This window comes from Asterias rubens, chromosome 8 (assembly GCF_902459465.1).
Source record: "Asterias rubens chromosome 8, eAstRub1.3, whole genome shotgun sequence".
Taxonomy (NCBI): domain Eukaryota; kingdom Metazoa; phylum Echinodermata; class Asteroidea; order Forcipulatida; family Asteriidae; genus Asterias; species Asterias rubens.
The window spans coordinates 2,469,668-2,497,392 of NC_047069.1; the positions used below are offsets into that span (position 1 = coordinate 2,469,668).

The window sequence follows — 27,725 nt, forward strand, 5'->3', positions numbered from 1 at the left end:
CGGTAGGTCACTTCTTTTATCTTAACCATTGGTTTTTTTGTAGACCGAGCAAGTCGGCTACAACATCATCCGTGTCATAGTCACTTTCTATCACTTCACTAAATTTACCTCGAGTCAGGAAAAAAAAAAATTCTGCTGCCACTTTAGCTCCCAATCCATAACGCCACTGTCTATGGAACGAGCGTATTTCCTTGGTCTTCGTCCATGTACCATGTTCACGCACCACCAGTGGTGTTCACTGGTGAAAAGGCTTTGGCCCTACATAACACATACAAACAATTGCCTTTAACAATTTTTAACAATATCGCGCCATTCGTGCAAAATAATGGAGCGATTTTAACAATAGCATGACGTCACAGGTTTGGGTTAAGTCGCATAATGCCCTCGGGCCATTCGTACCCACGAATGGCGCGCACCTGGGGCATTATCCTATACATAAGTTGTGATACACGAAGTGTGGGCCTTTGGACAACACTGTCTACCGAAAGTGTCCAATGGTTTTAAGACACCATAGCCTAGTGCAAGTAAAGTCCTACCTCAAGCTGTAGATGTGACTAAAGCTCACTGCGTACACTTGAACCTCTTTGATGAATGGAAAGTGGAAGATTGTCGGAAACAGTAATGGACTCTGTGCGATAAACAACGTTAAAGTTTACATTACAAAAACAGTGCACCTCCTTCGCCAACCTACAAAATGTTGTACTTCCGCAATGGTTTGGGCTTAAATCACACGGCCATGAGGTATGCGTTATAGTGGTAGTTTCTCACAACTGAGAAAACCCCACATACCCTAACCACACATCGTGTTCGTCATGGGTCGATGGTACAAAGGTTCATATTGCATTAAAAGTGCACCTCTTTCAACCATTGCGATAGTGTGTGCTACATATGTAGTTTTCCTCACATCAACGGCTGATGTGTTTGTTCAAAGGGCAAGGAACACCTGTATAAAGTTTGTGGAACTTGATGTGACAAAAATTCATGAATGAATGAATGAAGACTTTTAAGGAGATGTCATATGGTAGTGTTTCCTAAAAAAGACATGAACTTCTAAAACATCGCTCGTTTTTGTCTCACTGCAACTTGTCAGATCGAGTTTCAATACAAGAGCGTGTACATGCAATACGAAATACTGATTTGTGAGAAATGAATCATGTACATTCATCGTAGGGTCATATTATGTTATCGACCCTCAAATGTTTTCGAACTCCAAATTTGATTCCCGTTTACCGCAAGACTGTGCAAGCTCCACCGGTGATAGAAGCTCTGCTGTTTACTCACGGTCTGTATTTTTATCAGGCTTAATCATGCCAAGAATAAAGTTTCCTGTGGTAGGTTATGCTCAAACATTTATAAAATGATTATATTTTGGTACATATCACTAATGCATTATTATGCCCACAATCAAATGAGTCAAAGAAACATCATCCAACCTCGAAAGTTCAAAACAAAATTATCATCTTGGGATTCTAAGGCGTGCCAATATGGGGGGAAATTAAAGTATTTTAAGTGAAAATGATTTTTTGTATTTTTTATAAACTGCAGACTGTAATAATTCTGACAAACGTAGCAAATAATATGTCTACATTAATGAGAAAACATAACAGATTCGTTTCTTATCTCCTGAAACAAAAAAATGCTGGTCTGAAATAGGGGAACACCGATTGTAATGAAGTGTTTGTGCTTCAAGGGGGATGGGGGTGTTTTACTGTCGTGCCTTGTGATATCTCTGGATTATGATCTAGTAGCCATATGTCTTAGGACAAAAATGTAATTAAATTTGTTTAATATTAATTGAATGAGATTGTTGATTAATTATGCACGCCATACTAGCTTCTGTTATTTAATAAAATGCCAACAATGAAAGGTTTGAAAACATATGACGCCGCTCGAATGTCGTGTATGCATTAACACTGTAAATGACGGACTATCTCTCGCAACGTAAAACCAAAGCTTTTAAGATTTCAACACACGATGGAGTGCAAGTGTCATTGTAAAAAGGTTGGATGGATGACTTAAAAAAATAATTTGGTTTTTTATTTTGAACAGTTTTCCTGTTACTGAAAACCCTTGACACCAGGATACACACATAGCTAACGTGTCAGTTATTACACGTCTTAGATGGTCACGTTCATTAAGACAACATAGAACCTCAGTGCAAGTAAAGTCCTACCTCAAGCTGTAGATGTGACTAATGCTCACTGCGTACACTTGAACCTTTTTGATGAATCGTAAGTGGTAATGGCCGGCAACAGTGATGGATTCTGGTCGTTAACCAATGTTCAAAACGTAAAAGCAGTGCACCCCTTCGCCAACTCGACACCGATGTGAATGTATACAGTACAAGTATTGATCTAATCGGCATCCCGTGCGCAATGCAATGGTATCAATTTCTCACAACTGGAAAACCCCACACGTTGCACAGCATTCTACGGTGGCCTGTTGCAACCATTGCGATAGTGTGTGCTGAGTTAGTCATTTCAATGACATTCCGTACTGTGTTTGTGGAACGTGTATTATGACGTTTGCAGTCTGAAATACTGACCCCAAAAATTGAATACTTTGGTTGGTTGAACATTGAATATAACTGGTTGATTATTTGGCTAAGAGTTCATCAGCAGGTTCCAAAAGGAACATGACACAACTAATCAAAATTCTAGCTTCCCGATCCCGCTAATTGGGGTAGTTACCTTTCAGTTTTCGTTTTTCTTTCATCACCCCTCCCCGCAAATTCCACTCAGGTAGAACATGTAAATGTATTTGAAACACTTACTAATTATTGTTGAATAAGTTTGAAGATTGTTGATCCGGTATAAAGACTCATTGAAAAGCTTCTCAATGTTCACCAAAGCAGAAACTTCACTCCGAGTGCTTGATGTGATTTTGTGGGGGTAATTTATTTCTTGGGAGTGGAAGGGGCGTGGCATTCTGAAGGGATAGACGGAGATCAAACAAATCCCGTATTTGTACAATACTTTATACAATATCAATTAAGATTGCAGTTCAATTGTACAGCACAAAAGACTGGTCTCAATTAAAGCAAATGACACAACAACTACATGGAAGTATTTGAGTCAGTTGTTGTAAAGTTCAATTATATTTAGATTTTTGTTTTAATACATTCTATTGAAAAACGGAAGACTGGAAAAGTTACTCCAAAAAACTAAAAAGAAACATAATTATAGTGAACAGAAAACAAAGTGCCCAGGAAAAATGATGGAAATGGTAAACAATATCTATCTTTTAAAAACTACTTTTCTGTTATAAACCGCATTTTAAATTGTGCTTTTAATGCTGCTGTGCACGTGGTATATATAGAACACCGTTTCTTCAGACATCATAACGCCATGAACTGTGTGCATTGAACACAACCTTCCAATATCGTGTTTGTTGTTATGCAAATAAATCAAGTAGTGTAAACCACTTGACTTATGATAATACAAGCACAATCCAGTTTGGTTTGCTTTTTACGCTACATGTTCTCGGCAAACCAATATTCTGAAAGTGGCGTCCATGAATGCCATTGAGATTATAGGCATACAAGTTGTTTGTTGCGTGCGGTATTTTATTCCTATTTTGACAAGTTATATTATGTCAACTGTAAAAGAACAGTTCTTTGAAAACAGAAGATCCGTGTTGCTGTTGCTTACAACATGCTTAACAAAGAAGGAACAAACGACCAGAAAAAAAAATATTATGAAATTAGATGGAGTATGCGAGCGCGTAGCCATTGCGGCGTGGGGTCCGGGGCACGCTTAAAGGCCCCGAATGACATCAACATTGGTGGGGGATTGTCCCCCCCCCCTCCCCCTAGTTCCACTGACTTGCAGACTCACGTCTCTCAAATGAAGGTGAACATTAAAATACATGTACAACAAATCACCGACTATATTTTATTTTGGTGGGTTCGGGACAAGTGTGGCGCTGACTGTCAGAAAGCCAAACTCGAGGGTTCTCTAGAAATGTATAGTTTGGGTCCATGGGATGAATCTGGAAGTAACGAGGGGCCGGGGAAAGAGGACACCCTGAAGACTTCACTGAGAGATCGAGGGCCCAGGGTGTTTGAGATAGAACGAAACAGTAGCAGCCGGAAAGGACCGTCACCCACAGCTGACCAAACCATACGTCGAAGGTATAACAGCTAGAGAAGACAGTTGTTTTATCTGCAGTTAAGCCTTGGCTGTCCAGAATCCGACTATCAATTTGTGTGGCCATCCTAAAGCATCTTCAGCTCATATTCTGGAGTAGGCCTATGTGGGCATACTATACTTAAGTTGAATCACGCTCTTAAAAAGTATGTGATCGTACTCATAATTTAAATTACGGGCAATTTGACTCCCCACACATGGCTAGCGGGTAAGACAGTAGCTGCATGTGACGTCATCATGCAGTACAAGGGGTCAATAGACCTTTTCGCAAATACTGGGGCGCGCGCGTAAAGCTTGGAATTAGGTGCATTGTGGTCTAGCTGGTGATCAAATATGATCCATATATATCTCACAATGCACCTCATTCATCAGTCTGCGCTTGCGCAATGCACCTCATTCATCAGTCTGCGCTTGCGCAATGGTATTTGCGAAAAAGTCTATGGGCGGAGTTATCCTTTTGCCGCCAATAAGTACGTCTCAAAGTTAGTTCGCTAAAAGGAACCATTTATTGATGCAGGATTTCATTTGACTTTTAAAATACTGGAGAGTGGTCGGTGGGTCCTGGGGCTGTTTTGTAGTTAGTGTGAAATAGCAAAGCTTGATGGAAATAGTGATCCCGAGCTGTCCCGAGGGGTGGGCGGGGCTGGTGGTGTCTCGTGACACTGGTGGGAGGAGTTACGAAGTTATGATGTCCAACCAATGTTGTTGTTGGTGTTTATCTGTTTAGGGTGGTTCTGACCTATTGGGATTAGAGGTCACGTATATTGAAGCAGTTGATCGTTTTGATGAAAATTTGGGATTAAGCGTGTGAGTGTCTTTGGTTTCCCCGGAAATGGTTTCATTATTGTTGACATTTCATCGAATTAAACCTTTGTGTTTTACAAATAATATTACTTTTGTCAAAGCCCCTATAGTCTAGATATATGCATTGAACTCATACATGGTTCGGCGCACTGTGTGTAGGAAAACAAACATGTTGATTATTTTGGCCCTAGTAATGAAAACCACGATAAACCTTTTTTTGTAGAGATTTAATTTGATGGTTTATTCTTAAAAACTGAAGCCAAATTTGAATAAAGCTTTAGGGAATAAAACAGTTGCCGTTGAATCTTACAATTGTTTTCAATTTACAAATATCAATATAAACCACAAGGGAAACTAACTGGTTACATTTTGAAATGGTTGTTTGGGTGGAACAAAGAATTGACTAGAGTGGGATTCGAACCAACAACCTCCGGATTAACGTGCCGGCACTCTACCAACTGAGCTATCTAGCCCTATGTTGGCGGTGACCCTATTTTGTCAATATCTTTGTTTGGGGGTGCCAGTCAGAAGCCTTGCAACCGTTAACTGCCGTGGAGCCAGGGACCAAACCGAATTTACGATACAACCTGGGAAGCGGCAGCCAGGGGATCACCTTAATGGGATGCGACTTTTTGTTTCAGATACCAATATAAACCACAAGGGAAACTGACAGGGTACATTTTGAAATGATTTTGGGGGTTGAACAAAGAATTGACAATTCTTTGTTCAACCCCCAAAACCGATTTACAAATAAGAACATTTTACGCTTAATGATTTGACGTTTAGAGTGAAAGAGAAGATACCATACTCTATTTACTTCCCAAAACAGAGTAAACAGCCATTAATTTCAGTATTATTGTTTTAAAATCAAACCAAAGATTTTAAATAAAATTCTCTTCATCACCGATTGAGTGATTTAGATTGAATAGTAAGTAAAAAAAAAAGGCGCAAAGAAAATGCAATTTACAACCTCTGGATCTTAGAATAGAGTTACCATGCAGAGTCATGCAAGTTTTCCATTTATTACAAAAGAATAGCTGATAATAGATAGCATTATGTTATATTCTACCCAACATTATTTACTGTATATTGGGAGAGTTGCGACAATTTGCGATTAGAAGCCATTTTGTTCCTAAGAAACGCATGGGCGAACACGGGGTGCCAGACTTGTCTGCGCAGCCATTGGATTGTGCTGCACTTGGAGACAACATGGCGTCCAGCAACCACGTGACCAAAGAAAACTGGTCCCTCCATGTCGCAACTCTCTCAATACACAGCTCTGGCCTCTGTATCCAAACATTTTGCAAAGTATCGATATTTCGAAGACGGATATCAGCAGTTAAATCAATTGTTATGTATTCACTTATCAAGTAAAGAATTTTTTATTATTTTTAAACATGGCGTGATTATAATAATAAGGCCATCCGACGTGAAGCATAAAAGCAATAGAAGGGTAATTACTTATGATTTTATTTTAAAAGATGTAAATGATTCAAAGTAAGTTAATAGTTGGCGGATAGCAACCATATTAAGATAATTTTGATTAATTATTTTCTCTTTTCTCACAGAACTCTTTTCAGAAATGTGATACAAACTTGACGCTATGCCAATATTTGGATCTAGGATCCCTACAACCTTGTTAGTATCTGGTATCAATGTTTCGGTTTGCTGTCAACTATCTACAAGTGATTTATCAGAATTATTGGTTACGGTTCTGACTGGAGCCGTTGTCTTATCATAGTACGGTATTTACATGTTACATGAGCTGCTAATCATTAACCACTACGCATAGCTTAACATTCTTCTCATAGTACGGTATTTACATGTTACATGAGAGCTGTTAATCATTAACCACTACGCATAGCTCTACATTCTTCTCATAGTACGGTATTTACATGTTACATGAGAGCTGTTAATCATTAACCACTACGCATAGCTCTACATTCTTCTCATAGTACGGTATTTACATGTTACATGAGAGCTGCTAATCATTAACCACTACGCATAGCTCTACATTCTTCTCATAGTACGGTATTTACATGTTACATGAGAGCTGCTAATCATTAACCACTACGCATAGCTCTCCATTCTTCTCATAGTACGGTATTTACATGTTACATGAGAGCTGCTAATCATTAACCACTACACATAGCTCTACATTCTTCTCTTAGTACGGTATTTACATGTTACATGAGAGCTGCTAATCATTAACCACTACACATAGCTCTACATTCTTCTCATAGTACGGTGTTTACATGTTACATGAGAGCTGCTAATCATTAACCACTACGCATAGCTCTACATTCTTCTCTTAGTACGGTATTTACATGTTACATGAGAGCTGCTAATCATTAACCACTACGCATAGCTCTACATTCTTCTCATAGTACGGTATTTACATGTTACATGAGAGCTGCTAATCATTAACCACTACGCATAGCTCTACATTCTTCTCATAGTACGGTATTTACATGTTACATGAGAGCTGCTAATCATTAACCACTACGCATAGCTCTACATTCTTCTCATAGTACGGTGTTTACATGTTACATGAGAGCTGCTAATCATTAACCACTACGCATAGCTCTAAATTCTTCTCATAGTACGGTATTTACATGTTACATGAGAGCTGCTAATCATTAACCACCACGCATAGCTCTTCATTCTTCTCATAGTACGGTATTTACATGTTACATGATAGACTTGACTCAAGTCCCAATCCCGTGCCAGCGTCACAGAAACTCTTTGTTTTCCGGGCCCCAACCTGTTCTGCTTGCGGGACAGGGACTTGACGAACCCGCAGTCGCCTGATATGTAAATATATTCACTTATGAATATGCAAACATTGCCGCGTGGTACGTGTTGCCCAATCAAACTCGTTCAAAAAGAGGACTTGTCCATTCGTTATTGCAAGGGGGATAAACTAATAAAAAGGGCTGTTGTACCACCTCAGATCTTCTTTTTTCATGTTGGTTGCATTTAACGGCAGTGAAGAATATTGGTAATTACTCAAAATAATTATTAGCAGAAAAACTTACTTGATAGCAAGTAATGGGGAGAGATTGATAGTTACCTGTAAAACCTTTTTCCTTTTGTAACCTATTTCTCACAATGTTTTATACTATCAACTTCTCCCCATTACTTGTTATCAAGTTTTTTGGCTAATAGTTATTTTGAATAATACTGTCCACTGCCTTTAAGGAATGAACACAAAACTAGTTCCACTAGCTTGACGTACACAGAAGAACCTAAAACACTTATTTTTTGTGTGTGGTTGTTTTTGAAAGTTATGCGGTGTACTGTAAGTTCAATATTTATTCTGTGTCTTTGGATTGTTTTGAAGGTTGGTCTTGGTATTGCTTTGGAGAACGAAAACACTAATGAAGACATTACCAAGATTATGGACTACATCAATAGTTACGTCCCACATTCTGAAACAGACCATCCCACATCAATCCTGAGTGGAGGAGACCAGTTGACTTGCGAGCGGCAAGAATGTATTCAAGAGGGCCGAAGACAATCCACCAAGAGTGATCGGTGGGGAGTGCTTCTACCTGTCTTTGAGGATTTTCATGGACTAGGTATTTTTTAACATGCAAATGATGTTTAAAGTTAAGTTCACTCATGGGTTATACCATGCCACCTCATCTGGGAGTGGACAATGTGGATGTCAGGTATAGCTAATTTATTTTTCACTATCCTCTTTGGGTGCTCTGAACTTGTGCACATTTTTAGATTCCTACTCAAAATTGAAAAAAGGATATGTTGCCACAAGTTTAACTTGACCAAAACAAACAAACAAACAAACAAACAAACAAACAAACAAACAAACAAACAAACAAACACACGTAAGCTTTGCAATTTATTTTGAATCAGTTTGAGAAAAGTTTTTGTTTGTGGATTGACCATGGTTATAATGCTTAATTTTGAATCAGGGTTTCAACGTTCACTTTCATACTAACAGAGATTAAATTGTCATAAAATTTCAGTTTTTTCTCTTTTCTTCTTTGTACTTAAAGATCAATCTAAACACAGTATTTTTTTTATAAGTAAACCAAGCATCAGAGTGGAAAAAAGAGACTGTCAGTAATAATTGAGGCATTTAAATAATTAAGTTTAACTTTCTTTGCTTTATTACATTAGGTGTTGTGGAAACTCCTGTATTCTACAGACAGTGCTGGGTGCAGGGATATCAGCACTTTGTATGCAGCCAGAAACATTCTAAAGGCTCACAGCGTACCGTCGGATCCCATGAAACACATTAATGCGTGCAGTGACCTCATTCAAAAGTAAACAAATGTTAAGTTTTTAATTTTGAAATAAGTTTTAAAATTTGAACATTACTAATAATAAATTGTCACTTTGTTTTCCTCTGCATCACTACACATGGGTAGCACAAGTGTCTCTCCAATACTCATATGAGCATGCACCTTAAAGGCACCATACACGTTTGGTAATTGTCAAAGACCAGTTCTCCCTTGGTGTATCCCATCATAAGCATAAGATAACAAGCCTGTGAAGATTGGAAGGCAATCGGTCTTCAAAGTTGCTAGAGAATGATGAAAGAAAAAACACCCCTGTTGGACAAATTTGTGTGCTTTCAGATAGGAATAAAAGATTTCTAGCTTGAAATCTTTTAATATTTTAGTGAGAAATTACCCCTTTCTCAAAAACTACGTTTCTTCAGAGGGAGCAAATCCCCACAATATTTTATACTATCAACAGCTCTCCAATGCTCGTTACCAAGTCAGTTTTTAAGTTAATATTTCTTTTGAGTAATTACCAAACGTGTACCTTCTAGTCAAGGCTGTGAATTGTTCTATTGCCTGGTATAGGCTGCAGTTTATGTTGTTCAGTGCATCAGGTAGACTTTCCTTAAAATTTACTCCGATTTACACAGGTAAACAGAGGCTCTTATTCTCAGTGCTGCCCTACGGTTTTTTGGTATGGATGAGCCAAACGGACCGATACGGCACTATAACATGAATGAAACAATGGAGAAGCAACAATACTTCAATGACGTGATTGGTAAGCTTTTAAACAAGTATGCCATCTTCTCAACTCCCACTCCAATCAAAGATCAAGATTTGAAATGCCCAGAATGCACCAAGAAGTACAAGACCATGTCAAGTTTGAAGAAACATTTCCAAAAAGTACATGATGGGTTGCTCTACAAAACCGCACCACAACCCTCGGACCCAAAGAAAGACTGTGTAGAGAACTACAGCTGTGCAAGTCTGGGCTTGTGTCTGCTTGCTGAAGATTTTACGCACGCAAGAAAGCATGGTGATGGTGGCAGAATTCTACTTCTCTATAAGTTTATGCTCTGTCACTTTTTAGAGTCACAGGGAAATTTAAATATGCATACCAAATACTGAGGTTCCTTGCCCAACTGACATGGAATAGGTTCATAAATCTAAAAGGGAAGCCACACACAAATGTGGAGATGGACCGTGTGATGGAGCACAGGAACAAGCTATTTAAACAAGAATGTCGAAGTTTCCATGGCAAAGTTACAGACAAGTCAATCGCTAGGGTTGGGCAAGCTGCCGACTCACTCAACCATATCCTGTACTGTGCTGATAAGGCAGCAAATGTCAAGAAGCCCTCTGGACAGCACAATAAAATCACAGCGAAAGATGATGTCATTGCCCTGGCAGCGCTAATGCATAGAGAGCAAATATTTTCACACAAGGCCGGCAGAAAACTCCATTCCTTCCCTGACTTCCCGAGAAATCCCCTTTCCCGGCTTGACCGAGTTGCTCTTCATACCTGGATGACAGCTACCCTCAAAGGGTTCTCCAAATTAAAGCTGTACGAGTGAACTTTGCAATTGCCTCAAATTAACTTCACATAAATGTTTTATTACAACTTCGACATTCTTGCTTGAAGAGCTTGTTTCAAGAAGACCAGTTCTATTCTTGAAGAGCCTCGGTGTGTGGATTTCCCTTGAAATTTACTGAATTATTCCATGTCTTTTGATGCACCTTACTTCTGGTATGTTTACATACTGGAACGAAGTGATAAACATAACTGAACCTATTTTTGTTGTTTACGAAGCACGCCATAAGGGCACTGGACATGTTTGGTAAGAACCCATTTGCGTGTTAATTTTGAATATTGTCTGGTACAATGACTTGCTTGATCACAAGTTACCGCTTAAATTTGAATTCCTCGGACTATCAAGACAGTTGCTACGCCACATGATTCGGGGCAGTGCATTGTGACTAAGCATGTCAATGTACCGGACATTACTCAAATCTAATGGTGTCCAATGCCTTTAAATAGTAAACACATTGCCTAAATTTTGTGTTACTTTATTTGTCAGGGAGTGTTTTGAGTGACTTTTGGAATCACCACGTGACTCCATCAGTGGTTGCATGAAACACAGTACATTTCAGATAAAACATTTACAGGTGTGTATCGCAGATAAAACATTTACAGGTATGTATCTTTGTTACCAAACTCAAATTACATCCTATATAAAACACCTCCACTCGTATGAGCTGCATTCATCAACATTTATCAAAGGTCCCTTGTGGACAGCGAAATGTTTTGGCATGTTAATTTTGAAAATGTCACAGCGTATAGTTGGCACCCCATGTACATTTATAAGTAAACAGTACACATGCAGGTCCCCATGTAGTCAGCATTTAGAATACTCTCATTAGTCGAATTGGTTTACTTGTTTTGTACTTTCAGTTTTCTTTGTTTTGAAAATTTGCTTTTCATAAATTAAAACACATAATTTTTTTTGCTCTCATAGAGCACTGATAATACACAGTCTGCACATGTGTAACTAACCTGAAAAAGGTATAAGCAAATTTCACAACACTCAAACTCGAGCATTCTTCACTTATGTGTATCACTGCAACTAACAATATAATAATATAATTATTTTAAATAGCACATGAAGTTGCTAGAATACAGTTACATGTAGGCCCAAATGTGTACTTTACTTCAAGTGACAGGCTAATAGTCAGATCAGATTTGCAGAAAGAAAGTACACACAGATTGTTTTAACCTTCACCCAGAAAGTATATTGTTTTCTGGTTGAACATGGAGGAAAGAAGATTTAATGTACAAGTTCACCCACTGTTAATTTAACTCAAACTTGATTTTGGTAACAGAGATGAACATGAGATGCTGTATCTGAAATTTGTGTTCCATGCAACCTCTGAGGTATCAATATATATTTGGTTTGCGGTAACACTGTGTGTGTATCTACTTGCCAGGTAGAGTTTGTTCTTTAGAGAACTGTCTTTCTTTATAAAACTATTCAGTATCTGTTTTTGAAGGAATGACATGGCAAAATCTTGACAATTTTGAAGTTCATTTAATCTACTTCCAAGGGCTCATCATCGGCACTAGATGTACTTGTGTCAGATTGTGATGTGTTAAGAGACAGAACATTCAAATGATCAGCTTCTGACATGAAACTGTCTTCAGATGAAAGGCTGTCCGCTGCTTCACTTGTACTGCTGGAGCCGTCTCCTTCCTCATCTGCCGATTGGAAATTGTCACCTAAAGTTTGGGACATCATACTCCATACTTTATCTGAATTGCTTTTCCTAAAAGAGAAAAAACTTGCTTGCAGATGCTCTATAATGACCTAATTGTGTGGCAGTTTTCAACTATGGCATCAATCATCAAGACTCCCATTCCACTTGCTAAATCAACACCGGTATACATAGCAGATGCCTCTCCATGAAGGATTGTGTCTCGGTAGGAGAGAAGTTGGGTTCTTAGGTCTTGCCTTTGCTCATCTGTGACTTCCCTTCCCTGTTTGTGTGAGGAAGGAGGTAGAGAAGCTGTTGACGTCATCTTCATTAGTTGTTTTTCTACCCATCCTTGACCGCTGTCGTCTTCAGAACAATTATCACAACAAACCTTTTTCTCTAAGGTGTGTGTGATAGATTGATCATAATAGTCTAGAAGGACCTTCCGCCGACACGTGTTTGTTGTGGTGATGTAATTTTTCATGTGTTCATCAACTCTGCAACCTCTCATGCAACCAGGGAACATCATGATCACCGCGAACTCTGTAAGCCATCTCTTCCAATTCGACCACTTTTTTGAAAGTAATCACTGATATCCCGGGATGGACCATAGTGGCTGACGGTGTACAATCTTTCAACATGTATACCCATTCCAAACGCCACAGTAGCAATGAGAACTCTAATTTGACTAGTGGGTTTGGGGAAATCATTTAAAACTCTTTCTTTCATTTTATCTGCTGTACATGAATGAAACATGGCAATACGGTTACACATTGCCTCTCTTAGTGCTTCATCGAACGTTGCATACAACTCCCTGCAATTGTTGTGGGACTGGCAGAAGATTATGACCTTTAGACAATCCTGTTGTTTTTCTTTGATTTCATCAATTAGCCATCCAAATTGGCTTTCAGTATCTGTTACTTTAGTTTTGATGACGGAATACCTGATGTTTGGTCGTTCTGGTGACATCTCAATGCATGTTGGATTTGACATCCCTAAAGTGGTAATGACACACTTGTTGATACCCTGTGATGATGTTGCTGTTAATGCCACCATAGGCACACTGCTTGGAACGAGGGATGTAAGTTCAGCAAGCCGACTGTAACACTCTCCAACTGCTTGAACCTTTCCTGATTTGTAACCCCTGCATGACAACAATAAGAACACGAAAAGTTGCAATGTTATATGTGCTTGTTTAACTTGTTTATTATTTGCCTCTTTACAATGTACATGTAGGCCTATAGTTCAAATATGAACATCCTTCAGGCTGAACTGAAACTACATTACATATTTGTTGCTCCACACTAAAATGTACATAGCTAGGCTTACCAATCCAGAAATGTTCTCCTAAAGATTATCTTGTGTTTTTGTTACCAATTACAATTGTTGATGAACATCAAAGGATAATGTTTTACAGATCTACAATGACACACGGTAATGTGTATTAAGACTGTTATGTGTTAACATTGTAACCTATGCAGTTATGTTATATCAAGCAAAACCACTGGGGACTTTGCTGACAGAAAACTTTGTAAAATTTGGAATTATTTTCTTGAATTTTTTAAAAAATAAAACGTAGGTGTGTGGGAGCTGCTACACACAATAATACTGAAATACATGATTTAGGCCTTGCCCCCTCGTCACTGGTCGTGACTATTTGCTAAATAGTGATGCGGCAGATATGGGTTAAAATCCCATTTGAATTGCCAAGTAGATTTTTCCTGCAGGACTCAAAATCACCAAGCAGTGCTTATCCCACATTCGTGTAGGGCAAGAAAAAGGGTCATATTCATTTTCCCCAGTGTAAATATTACACTTTGGATTTTCTTAACCAGACATGTCAGATAATAATTATTACATGTATTTAAACAAAAAATAAAAGAAATGTGACACATAGGGCCTACCTGTAATTAATAGAAAATGTAGGACAACAAATGGATGAATACAACACCTGTTCAGGAGTCTACTGTAAATAAGATGCAGGCGATTTGCGCTCTTATTTTTGGTGTTCAGACAGAACATTCATTTCACCATGTACATGACCAATTATTCAATTCAATTCAATTCAATCCATTAAGGTTAATTAAAAATATCACAAAATACACGACAGAAGTTAAAAAGACTTAAATTGGCGTGTTTACATACATTATGTTGACTTTTATCAGATGTTTCCAAAATTTCATTTGTTAACAATAAATGACATGTGTCATAAAATTATTCAAGTTCCTCAGTTTCACACTTCTTCTGGTTGTTTTGATTGTACATGTACATTGTACATGTCACTGTTGTTGGAGTGTGTTGGAATTTGTTTCAGTTTTCAATGGCAATAAACTGTGCCCAATTTCATAGAGCTGCTTAAACAGACAATATTGCTTTAACAATCCCTGCTTAGTAGTAACAAGCAGGATACCAGTAATTTGGTACCTTATTCTGGTAAGCATAAATTTACTTTGCTTAGCTTTTTTGTGTGTTTAAGTAGCTCTATGAAATTAGGCCCACGCCATAAACCACGCTACACTATGGAATCACGTAGTGGCCTAGATATCTTGCTATAAGAGTTGGCATAAATTAAAAGCTTAAAGTTTCTATAGACCATTGCACAATGCGCAGCGCACTTGCGCGCATTTCGATTTTCGGGGTCAAAGCATTCACAAAAAGGATGGTACATGTGTTTACATGTGCATTGGTGCGTAAAAATGTGTACCATCCTTTAGGCACATTTTGACCCCCAAAATGGAAGTGCGTGCAAGGGTGCAAGTGACCTGGATCTATAGTTACATGTAAAGACTGCTTGCTGCTGAGAATTACCAGTAGATGACAAATAGTGATGCATCTTTATAAATTTTGAAGGGAGTACAACAGGTTGAAGAACTGCTCAGTTCCACCACGGATACGAAGTATTGACAACAGCTGGGCCAATTTCATTGAGCTGCTTTTAAAAGCAAAAAATTGGCTTTCTAAGAGTACAACAAATCCTTGCTTAGTAAAATCAGATTTCTGGCCTAGACTTCACTTAATTGTGCAAAGTTAACTCAGCTAACAAGTGACAAGCAATGTACACATTGCATGGAGTTGTAGCCAGTAACAGTAAATGAACAGGCGTTTTTTCCTGCGCAAGCAAATTTTGTGCTTCACAAGCTTTATGAAATTTGCCCTTACCTAAAGTATCACACCATAAAATAATAATAGGTTTGTGACAACTGTGTACAAGAAGGGGTTATTTATTGTATCATATTCATCACCAATAAATTCATGTTACAGTGAATCATAAATGGTTGTTAAATCTAATTATTGACTCATTTCATTTAAAAAAAAATGTATTTGTTTATCTTCCAGTTTCCGCTAATCCTGCAATCAGATGCTGGAACCAGAGTGTCATAACTTATATTATATAACACCCAAGCAGATCCTTGCCATTTGATTGGAGGATTGTCCGTCACGTGATAGCAAATAAAAGTACCAATACACGCTGAGTCACTCACCGTGCTTTTTCGTTCCATCCGAAAAGTACCATTGCACGCTGCCAGCGTGCAATGGTACTTTTCGGATGGAACGAAAAAGCTGAGTAAAAACATTACTGCGTGCGCGTGTCTTTGGTAACGCAGCAGTGTTACTGCAAGGCATATTAGTAACATTACTAGCATTCGGCTTCTGCAATTAAAAATTGTAGGCCTACGCTTTGTTTGTTTTAAAAGTTGTATCTTTCAATCAAAATGACAAAGATCTACTTGGATGTTATATAAAACAAATAATGAATGTTTTTCATTCGTGCAATGGTGCGAAATGTTCATTCGTTGAAAGCTGGAATGTTCCATTCAACTCGGCTCCGCCTCGTTGAATAGAACATTCCATCTTACAACTCATGAACATAATTCGCACCATTGCACTCATAAACATTCATTATGTGTATAATAACCTACTCCCAGTTTTTATATTGCACTCTGCGTATTGGGAGATCGCGAAGTTGTCTGACAGCTTCCCCTTCTAATAAAATAATTTGAGGGTGTAAATAAAGGGATTTTCAGCTTTTTCTGGAAATTTTTATTGAAAATATTGCCAGCAAAACCATTACAATGAGGAATATAACACCTTACTTTTCGTGCACAAACACAAGACATCGAGTGAACATTGGTCAAACTGTGTTTACCCACTACTGGCATCGTCAGCGACCGGTAAGGTATCATGTCACAAACTCCGGAATATTCTTCCTTTCCAAAATTATAGTTCTAATTTTGTGTATAACACGACTAAGTCAATAGTTAGTTTTGTCCTCGGTCCGTCCTTGCAACTCAATGTAACCGCGTGTGCTAAACTGTGAATAACTAAATAAAATAGAATTCCAGAATTCAACATCACATTGATCATTGTAGGACTCCTACAACTCTATGACTCCCTACGACTGCAAAGAACAATAAATAAATCGAGGAAAACAGAGCAAAGTGAGGGCGCTATGCCAACTTAACGGTCTCATTTTTACTTCGCTATACGGGGTATCTAGCGGGGACATAGACAGATTCAGTCCTTACATGTTGTAATGTTATCAACTCCTTGGTTTAAGATTTTGCCGGCTACAGTCTAGGGTGCTAGATTCCCGATTCCCCCTGTAATTAAAGTGCTAAAATGAGCATAAGCCGATGAGAAGGTTTTAAAAACATTTGTTTGGGACAGCGTTTTAGCCTGTTGAAACTTGCAACCGAAAAAAGGGGGAGGGGTAACGTTGTTTGGATTTTGGTGGTCATAGTCAAATAGTTTTTTAATTTTGTATGTGACAATGATTTAAATCAAGTTTGCTGTTTGATATTTTCAGTATTCTACTTAAAAAGAGGTTTTCTTTTTAGAGTATGGCTAGACTTAACGTAAATTACTGAGGTTTGAGCGAGCTCAAGCGCCGGGTTTGTTGCGTTGTGTACGGCGTGAAGTCGGGTTGTGATAAGGGAGATCGCGAAGTTGTTGACAGCTTCCCCTTCTAATAAAATAATTTGAGGGTGTAAATAAAGGGATTTGCAGCTTCTCCGGGAGATTTTTATTGCTAATATTGGCAGCAAAGTCTTACAATGAGGGCAATGTAAAAGCACACTTTCCGTGCACAAACACATGACATCAAGTGAAATTCTCGTGGACCTGGTTGGTGGAACTGTGTTTACCCATTACTGGCTTCGTCAGCGACCGGTAAGGTCTCATGTCACAAACTCCGGAATATTCTTCCTTTCCAAAATTATAGTTCTAATTTTGTTTATAACACGACTAAGTCAATGGTTTGTTTTGTGCTCAGTCCGTCGTTGCAACTCAATGTAACCGCGTGTGCTTAGCTCATGGTACATCTTGTCAAAGGTAAACTTGGTTAAATTTACTGAAAATAATGTGTGTGAAGCTTGTTTGGACTGTCAACAGCGCACAATAGAAACTGTGGTTAATTAAATAAGATATGATTTCAAAGCAACATCACATTGGTCATTGTAGGACTCCTACAACTCTATGACTCCCTACGACTGAAAAGAACAATAAATAAATCGAGGATCACAGAGCAAAGTGAGGGCGCTATGCCAACTTAACGGTCTCATTTTCACTTCGCTATACGTGGTATCTAGCGGGGACATAGACAGATTCAGTCCTTACATGTTGTACTGTTGTCAACCACTTGGTTTAAGTTTTTGCCGGCTACAGTCTAGCATGCTAGATTCCCCCTGTAATAAAAGTGCTACAATTAACTTGAGCTGATGAGAAGGTTAATTTTGACAACATAAATTTTTGTTTGGGACAGCGTTTTTAGCTCGAAGAATCGCGGTTGAAAGGGGGTTGGGGGGGACGTATAGGATTTTGGTGGTCATAGTCAAGTAGTTTCTGCTTGTTACGGAAATGCCAAAATAAATATTCATTGATGAGTAAATCTGTTGGAAATATTATTATGAACAAATAAAATATATGATTTGAGGCATTGCACGGTGATGAGGTATCAATTTGGTTTGCTGTAACATCATGTGTGTATCTACATGCCAGATGGAGTGTGTTCTTTTCAGAACTGCATTGCTATTATTTTACTAACGCAGAGTAGATTTATCGGATTTTTCAGGAGACTTCTAACTTCGGAAAATAACTGTTCTGATTTTTAACTACTACCTGGGCGGAAAGTATAGAAAACGGGATGTAAGTATTATGCTAATAAAATATGAGCATGAAAACGTACGTGGTATAAAGAGAAGTAAAGCAGCTTTGATAGTATATCTTTTTGAGAAAGTACGAAGTACTGCAGTTATGGAAAAAGATATTATTACTTATTCTCCCCATGAGTTTGATTTTAAACGCTTCTCGGATTGCGTATTCCTAAAGGGATTATATTTCCTGCGTGGACATTACTAGCACCAGAGTTTCGAGGATAACTCAAAAGCAAAAACACATGTTGAAATAAAATGTTCAGTTGTACAATTCTATTATATATAACAGATGTTAAATTTGCATCGGGGGTAAATAATATTTTAGCACTGTATACTCAGTACTTACCCAACTTTTGTGAAGAAAAAAAAAATCTCAGGACTCGGGTTGGATTCGAACCCACGACCTTTGCTATCCTAGACGGTGTCTTACCAACTAGACCACCGAGACTGCCCGGTAAATTGAGGCAGTTCGAATCCTATATTTTAGCAGCGGGTATTGCAAACAATTTAATAGATGTTAAATTTGCATCGGGATAAAGATAATAATTTTGATTTTTACCACATCGATGTGTGTTACCACTGTATACTCAGTACTTACTGTTTTATACTTTATTATGATTAAAACTGTCCAAAACACCAGAGGATTACAAGGCCTTTAAACATCTATTTGTTGGATATTACTTGAGGTGGTAAGCGCCTAATTGATTTTTTATTACACCAAACATATCAAAAAAATATTACAAATAAATTGTCGCGACGAGATATATTATTATTTCATTTGTTTTAATATCTTCCCCGTCAATTATTTTTATGTTTGGGAGAGTGCCTCTCTTTGCCGTCGATGTTTCTGATTAAATAAAACATACAACTTGGAATACAAAAAAAAAATTATCAAAATAAAAAACAAAAAGTTACTCTGCGATTTGTCAGGTATTCAGGAGCCGCGATTCGGGTTATTCCCCCATTGCAATGTATGGTCCGCGCAACACATACACCACTAACAGAGGCCCCTTACCGGCTTCCATATAGCACCCTTCTGGTATGACAACCGACTTCACAGTATATCCTTCCCTATCTCTCAACCCTAGCAGTCCTTGCCCCCCTCGCTCAGGGTAAACAAAGCGGCTCCCAAACCATACTGGTGTCTTTCCCAGTAATTAATGCCTTGTTTCGTATTATTGCGAGGGGCCGGGATCGAACTCGGGACCGGTGGCTCATACCGATTCGGAGTTCAGAGACAGTACCAGCGCCTAACGAATCGCCCTAGCACGTTGGTGCTTGCCAGACCCGATTTTAATTCTTATAAGGCAAAATAAATCCACATGCATTGTGGGACGGTCGTTTGATCACTGGGACGTGAACAACAGACCATAACAGACTTAAATTATTCTCTAAAAGAAGCACTACCGCACTAGCTCAGTGAGTTAAGACGCAGTAAATGTCATACTTCAGACGTCATGTCTGAGTTCGAATGCCGGCCTCGGCACAAAAGATTTAAATTACATTTTTTTTTTTACTTGAAACGAAACGACCTATTTACAACCCAAAATAGCCACACTGGAAAAGAAAAAATACTTCAAAATGGGCAAGAGTTTTTAAAAGATTTTAATACAAAATGTTAACCACCAGCACCCGTGGCGCAATGGGGGTGAGGGCGGTACCAGAACCCTAGCCCAACCCACCCCAAAAAAGATCATAAAACACTTCAAAATGAATGGTTCAATACTTAGCCCCACCCCGTGAGTTATGTCTTTGCCCCTACTTGCACCCCCCTTCCGATTGGAAATGTTTGGTTACGTCAGTGACCACCACTAAGCTAAAAAGTTACCTCCTGTTCATTAGCATGCTTAGCGAGGAAACTAACCTAAGGACAAAACTGCTTTACTCTAAACAAGACCAGCATCTGACGTTATGTACTTGTTGCGCTACCAAGATACACACTTATAGATAAACACTCTAGGGTCATTTTGAAAAGCTCAGCTATCTTTCGGCAAGTTTGAAAACGTGCACATTCGGTACAGGTTTCCAATTAGATAGGAGGGGCTACAGTTGGAATCTAAGCATTGGTTACGGAAAGGACATACAAAAGAAAAACAGAGGGCGCCCTTAATTGTTGCTGTTAACCGAGCGCGCGCACATGTCTACAAATTGAATTTGATTCACGTACCTGATGTACTCCAATTGCTCTCTTCCACTTGACCTTCCTTGCCTCACACTGAGATATAAACATCTGGTTTTATGTTCACATTTCTCCTCCTCCCAGTTGAACACTTCGTCAGCTTAGAAAGTCATGCATTCTGTACGAAAATTAACAGACAGGATGCAGGCACGTTGTGTTTACAATGTGGCCATAGAACACTGGGTCTGGTTCCCTACGCATGTGTGATGGGAAAGGGTCTAAATGACAATGAAGGGGCCAAGCTATGTAGGAATCTATGGTCATACTTTATTTTGACGAATTTTGAAACCCATTTCCCAAGTTGATGATTAGCAAGTTTCATTTAAATAGCATACAGTGTATACATCAAATCGTGCTAGTATATAAGTGACATTTTTTCAGATTTGACTTAGTCCTTGTTTGAATAAAAACACACAAAAGCCTGACTTAGGCGAGTATTCAAGTCATCAATAACGTACAGTAAAATCTATAGTCAAGTTGTAGTGATGAACTATACATGTATTGAGTGTTCTTGGAACAATCGAATTATTTAAAGGTTTTTAAAATTCAACTGAAACTTGTTGCTTCCTCTGTGCATGCTCAACGAAAAAATAATTCTCTTGCATTTTTCCCAGACGGCGGTTCCACTCTTACCCCAATGACCGAAACAAAAGCGAGAATGAAACGTCAAACCCCCGAACCAGTCAAAAAACACCAACATCTCAACAGCCAAACAATGGAGTAGTAAAAAAGAACTAAGTATAATGAAATTTTAACTAAAAAGTAAAACCAGATCAACAATAAAGATCAACAAAAACGGAAAAACAAAAGGGGCTTGGCTTGCCACTACTTGTCCAACAGAAAATAACCACGAGGGGAAAACAAAAACAACTTTGTGTCATTCTTATTTGTTTGTAACTCAATCATTTCGGCACAGCAATAAGTTATCGCTACTTCAAACAAGCTGGTAAAGAAACCGAACAGGGTTAAATAAAAGAAAACTGTTGAATGAATGAACTTTGTTTGTTTAAATTGAGACCAACCTGAGAATGTTTATACAGACATCTTGACATTATTGACTTTGCTGCAACAGTCGGGTCCCCGACGCCCACAGTGACAATGACAGTTCTTAGGCTGATTTCATTAAGTCTGGTTTGTCTTGTTATTGGTTACTCTGGTTTGAATTAAAGACAAATAAAATGGTTGTGTCATGATGAATTGCTTATTGATTTAACCTTTACCCGAAAGGTAGTGGTAGTTACTAGTAACAGCGACATTAAAACTACAGTACAATTAATTCAAAAGTGAGCAAGGCACAACAAAATTAGCTAAGAACAGAAAAGTATTGCTTAGCAAAAAAATATCACCAGCCAAAGTTACATTAGAAATAGGTTTAGACAGCCTGTTGCCCCACTCAATTTATGCTTAGCAAACAATTTTGTCTAGCAGTTTTTCTGCTCAACAGCTTTATGAAGTTTGGCCCTGAAGGAAACATTAACACCAGTGATTAACACCAGCAACGAAACTTTGTGGAATTTTGGCTGGTAACCAGTTTCTGTTAAGCAAGCTTTTTCTGCGATTGGCAACTGTTCATGCTTACAGGCTTAATGCAATTGGTTCAAGATCTATCCTCAATAGATTTGAAATAAGCCAGAGATAAAGTCGGAGAACATTCAGGCTAACAAAGGGCCCTTTTTAGAACAACAGCTACAGTACAAAGTCAATTGTTACCTAGTGTGTAAATAAATCAACATTTAATTACTTTACACCCTCAAAATAGTCATTGAAAATATAAACACGCCTTTCCAATAATACATAAATATCAGCATACATAAAGACTGATTATGTACAAGGTTTTTAATGGAAGGGGGGGTAAGTAAAGTTTTCTAGATTTCATGAAACATTTGGTTATTTGAAGAATACATTCATTCCAATCCTCTAGTATTCAAGAAACATATCTTAAAGAGGTTGTACATCATTGGTTTAATATTAGAAGAGTACATTAATTCCAATCCTCTCATATTCAAGAAACATATCATAAAGGGATGGTACATCATTGGTTATTGGAAGAGTACGTTCTTTCCAATCCTCTAGTATTAAAGAAACATATCTTAAAGGGGTTGTACATCATTGGTTAATGGAAGAGTACGTTCTTTCCAATCCTCTAGTTTTCAAGAATAATATCTTAACGGGATGGTACATCATTGGTTATTGGAAGAGTACGTTCTTTCCAATCCTCTAGTATTAAAGAAACATATCATAAAGGGATGGTACATCATTGGTTATTGGAAGAGTACACCATTCCAATCCTCTAGTATTAAAGAAACATCATAAAAGGATGGTACATCATTGGTTATTGGAAGAGTACATCCCTTGCAATCTTCTAGTATTCAAGAAACGGCTGTAAAGCGCGGCTGATCTAGTTATTCTATTCTATATCTATGACGGTGACCAAGAATTCATGTGTCTCTTCTTGCGTCTTGCACGCGAATGTATACGCGTACGCACGGCAGCAGACAACACTGTGAGAGAGTACGATCAAACGGGAATTTCTTAGCATTGGCAGCTGCATTATTTCACGAAAATGCCAGATTTGTGAGAAACATATGCGGACCAAAACCCACCACAGAAAAATGTATGCCGCCATGGAATGTGAATCTGTTGAAATTAGTGGCTTAATGCAAGTAAGATTTGACTTATGAGGCCTTGAAAATTTTCCGCCCCAAAATAAGACTCTGTTTCTGTGTACAGAGGAAGAGTCCTATAAATAGGTCTAGGGTGAGTGCTGCAGACAGTAGCTGCATGTGGCGTACATGGGATCAACACTCAATACTCATTATTAAATACTCACTGCTTCACTGCTACTGTAATATCAGAGGTGTCTGCATCATCAACTTTGGTTGAGATAGTTAGGATCTTGTTGCTGCAGTGGCCTTCTCAGCTACAGTAGTTTTCTGAGCAATGGCTGAGGAGTACTTTGGGGGTCCATGGTACGCCTTCACTGCTACTGTAATATCAGAGGTGACTGCATCATCAACTTTGGTTGAGATAGTTAGGATCCTGTTGCTGGAGTGGCCTATTCAGCTACAGTAGTTTTCTGAGCGATGGCTGTGGAGTACTTTGGGGGTCCATGGTATGCCTTCACTGCTACTGTAATATCAGAGGTGACTGCATCATCAACTTTGGTTGAGATAGTTAGGATCCTGTTGCTGCAGTGGCCTTCTCAGCTACATTAGTTTTCTGAGCAATGGCTGAGGAGTACTTTGGGGTCCATGGTACGCCTTCACTGCTACTGTAATATCAGAGATGTCTGCATCATTGACCTCAGTTGAGATTGTTGAGATTTCAAATCCAATTCCAGCAGCACAAACTCAGTTATTGGTTGATGCATGAACAGCTTCATCCAGATTCCAGTTAGAGACTCAAACCCTGGGGCTCTCCTCTCACTTAAACTGCAGCAATAATCTCAGCCATCTCGTTGGACTTCTGGCCGGAATTGCAACCAATGAGTACCCCTGGCACCACAGTCCACAGCCTGCTTGGTTCCCTGACGACCATACTTAGTGTGGTGATTTATCTCATTCTTGATACTATCAGTTTCTCTGTCAACCTGTGAAAATAGAGAAGCATTTATATTAATATTAATATTAAAGTCTTATATAGCGCACGTATCTACCAACAAGGCGCTTGTTATATACGTTTTAAGAGAAAGATTTGAAGTTATGAATTCTGAGACCCAATTATGTAGCACATTATAAGGGTTTACAAGGTGCTACACGGCATACAGCAGCCACAGCCATGAACACCGGGGTGAACCCTGTCTCTTTTTGACAAGTGCACTGAGTTATTTTACGTGATGTTAAACAACACACTAAACCAATGGCATGACCTCCCATCTGAAGGACGAAGCAATGGTTTAATGACTTGCTTGAGGACACTAGTGTTACGACAGGGACTCGAACCCACACTCTGTTGATCAGAAACAACAGAGTTTGAATTCGGTGCTCTTAACCCTTCGGCCATGACACCTCCATGGACTAAAAGCTAGCTCAAAATTAAAAATTTAAAATTCTAAAGATTCAACTTTGTACCTTAATAGAAAAGACGATAGTTTTAATTTAAAAGTTTTGTGTATTCATTCTTGTTGTGATAAGAAAACAAGTATGACATTAAGTAGGATTTGAAACTTTGCATAGTGGAAACACAATATAGTGAATGGTTTGCAGTAACACCATGTAATGATAATATCTAAATTAACAAACTGGTCCAAACTTTGAGTTGAAACCACAGGTTCTTTTCAGAACCACCCCAACTTATTTAAAGATTATCATTACATGGTGTTATTGCAAACCTTTACTATCTCAGTATGACATTGCAACTGTCACAAGATCGTACCGCATTATATGACCTTGTCTCAACGATGCAATAAATCCATAGTTATTGTGTATTCTTTTCTACAGAAATGAACTTTGTTTTCCACAAAATGAGCAATAATTTCGGATGTATTTACCTCATCAATTGTGCGATGCAGCTTTGTCTCCACACCACCAAATTGTTATATACTTCATCATCAGTCCGGTAGTTCACATCCTTCTTCTCGCTGATGGTATGATGCATTGACATTAACTGTTGGGGGTCAAGAAGTTTGGGAATGAGGTTAGACTAGTAGACTAGAATGATAAGTTGGTTCAATATAGTTTGACAACAAGAATCAAAAACAGGGACAGATTGTGATACAAGCGTGAACAGCGAAGAACAAAAGAGGTCCACATAATGTACAGCATTGCAGCTACACAGACTTTCAAATGTCAACACAGTAATTTGTACAATGTTGAAGAATATGATTTTTCTTAAATTAGAACAAAGCGACATCCAATGAGTGTGTGCACCACAAAGTTAAGACCAAATGCCACCTTTTGTTACATAAAGAATTATCATTATCCACAGTTAACCAATACGATTCAAACTTGCTTCTTGTCACTGGGTGAGCTCATTGGCCTAGCAGTTAAGATCTACTCTAGAATGAGGAAGTTGGACTACCATCTCAACTGCCTCAGTATTTCAATATGATTCAAACTTGCTCCTTGTCACTGGGTGATCTCATTGGCCTAGCAGTTAAGATCTACTCTAGAATGAGGAAGTTGGACTACCATCTCAACTGCCTCAGTATTTCAATATGATTCAAACTTGCTCCTTGTCACTGGGTGAGCTCATTGGCCTAGCAGTTAAGATCTACTCTAGAATGAGGAAGGAGGACTACCCTCTCAACTGACTCAGTATTTCAATATGATTCAAACTTGCTTCTTGTCACTGGGTGAGCTCATTGGCCTAGCTGTTAAGATCTACTCTAGAATGAGGAAGTTGGAATACCATCTCAACTGCCTCAGTATTTCAATATGATTCAAACTTGCTCCTTGTCACAGGGTGAGCTCATTGGCCTTAGCAGTTAAGATCTACTCTAGAATGAGGAAGGAGGACTACCATCTCAACTGCCTCAGTATTTCAATATGATTCAAACTTGCTTCTTGTCACTGGGTGAGCTCATTGGCCTAGCAGTTAAGATCTACTCTAGAATGAGGAAGTTGGACTACCATCTCAACTGCCTCACTATTTCAATATGATTCAAACTTGCTCCTTGTCACTGGGTGATCTCATTGGCCTAGCAGTTAAGATCTACTCTAGAATGAGGAAGTTGGACTACCATCTCAACTGCCTCAGTATTTCAATATGATTCAAACTTGCTCCTTGTCACTGGGTGAGCTCATTGACCTAGCAGTTAAGATCTACTCTAGAATGAGGAAGGAGGACTACCCTCTCAACTGCCTCAGTATTTCAATATGATTCAAACTTGCTTCTTGTCACTGGGTGAGCTCATTGGCCTAGCTGTTAAGATCTACTCTAGAATGAGGAAGTTGGACTACCATCTCAACTGCCTCAGTATTTCAATATGATTCAAACTTGCTCCTTGTCACAGGGTGAGCTCATTGGCTTAGCAGTTAAGATCTACTCTAGAATGAGGAAGGAGGACTACCATCTCAACTGCCTCAGTATTTCAATATGATTCAAACTTGCTTCTTGTCACTGGGTGAGCTCATTGGCCTAGCAGTTAAGATCTACTCTAGAATGAGGAAGGAGGACTACCATCTCAACTGCCTCAGTATTTCGATATGATTCAAACTTGCTCCTTGTCACTGGGTGAGCTCATTGGCTTAGCAGTTAATATCTACTCTAGTATGAGGAAGGTGGACTACCGTCTCAACTGCCTCAGTATTTCGATATGATTCAAACTTGCTCCTTGTCACTGGGTGAGCTCATTGGCCTAGCAGTTAAGATCTACTCTAGAATGAGGAAGTTGGACTACCATCTCAACTGCCTCAGTATTTCAATATGATTCAAACTTGCTTCTTGTCACTGGGTGAGCTCATTGGCTTAGCAGTTAAGATCTACTCTAGAATGAGGAGGAGGACTACCATCTCAACTGCCTCACTATTTTAATATGATTTAAACTTGCTTCTTGTCACTGGGTGAGCTGATTGGCCTAGCAGTTAAGATCTAGCTACTAAGATCTATGCTTAAAGAATATTAGTAAGCAACACTCTCAGCATTTATGACTATAAGACACCACATGGTTCCTCTCATCTCAAACCTGATTACTTTGGTTTAGTTCATGCTCCAGCAGTGACATCATCTGCTTCAGCTTTAGACTCCCACACTCCTCATCCTCAAGACACTGAACTAGACTTGACTTCTCCCTCTGTAAAGAACAAAGATGAGAAAGAGGGTAGATGATGAGAAAGTGAAATCCAGTAGAATTCCAACCATTGATGATCCTTACACCATGTTCAGAATCTCATTCATGAGGACCATCTTCTGTCTGAGGTTTATTTGACTCTCCACAGGACTCTGAAAGCAGTGAGTATACAGCGCTTATCACACATCAATGAGAGGGTCAAACTTAAATAAA

The 27,725-nt window shown here is 38.7% G+C and overlaps 2 long non-coding RNA genes across 2 annotated transcripts; both read right to left on the reverse strand.

Moving 5' to 3' along the window:
* LOC117293244 lies at positions 1-2,262 on the reverse strand. Its single transcript, XR_004519397.1, has 3 exons — positions 2,174-2,262; positions 537-628; positions 1-258 (listed from the first exon to the last, which is right to left on the reverse strand). It is a non-coding gene; the product is annotated as an uncharacterized LOC117293244 (long non-coding RNA).
* A 22,022-nt stretch (positions 2,263-24,284) lies between these two features.
* LOC117293185 lies at positions 24,285-27,521 on the reverse strand. Its single transcript, XR_004519371.1, has 3 exons — positions 27,408-27,521; positions 25,272-25,387; positions 24,285-24,371 (listed from the first exon to the last, which is right to left on the reverse strand). It is a non-coding gene; the product is annotated as an uncharacterized LOC117293185 (long non-coding RNA).
* Between the last annotated feature and the right edge of the window lie 204 nt (positions 27,522-27,725).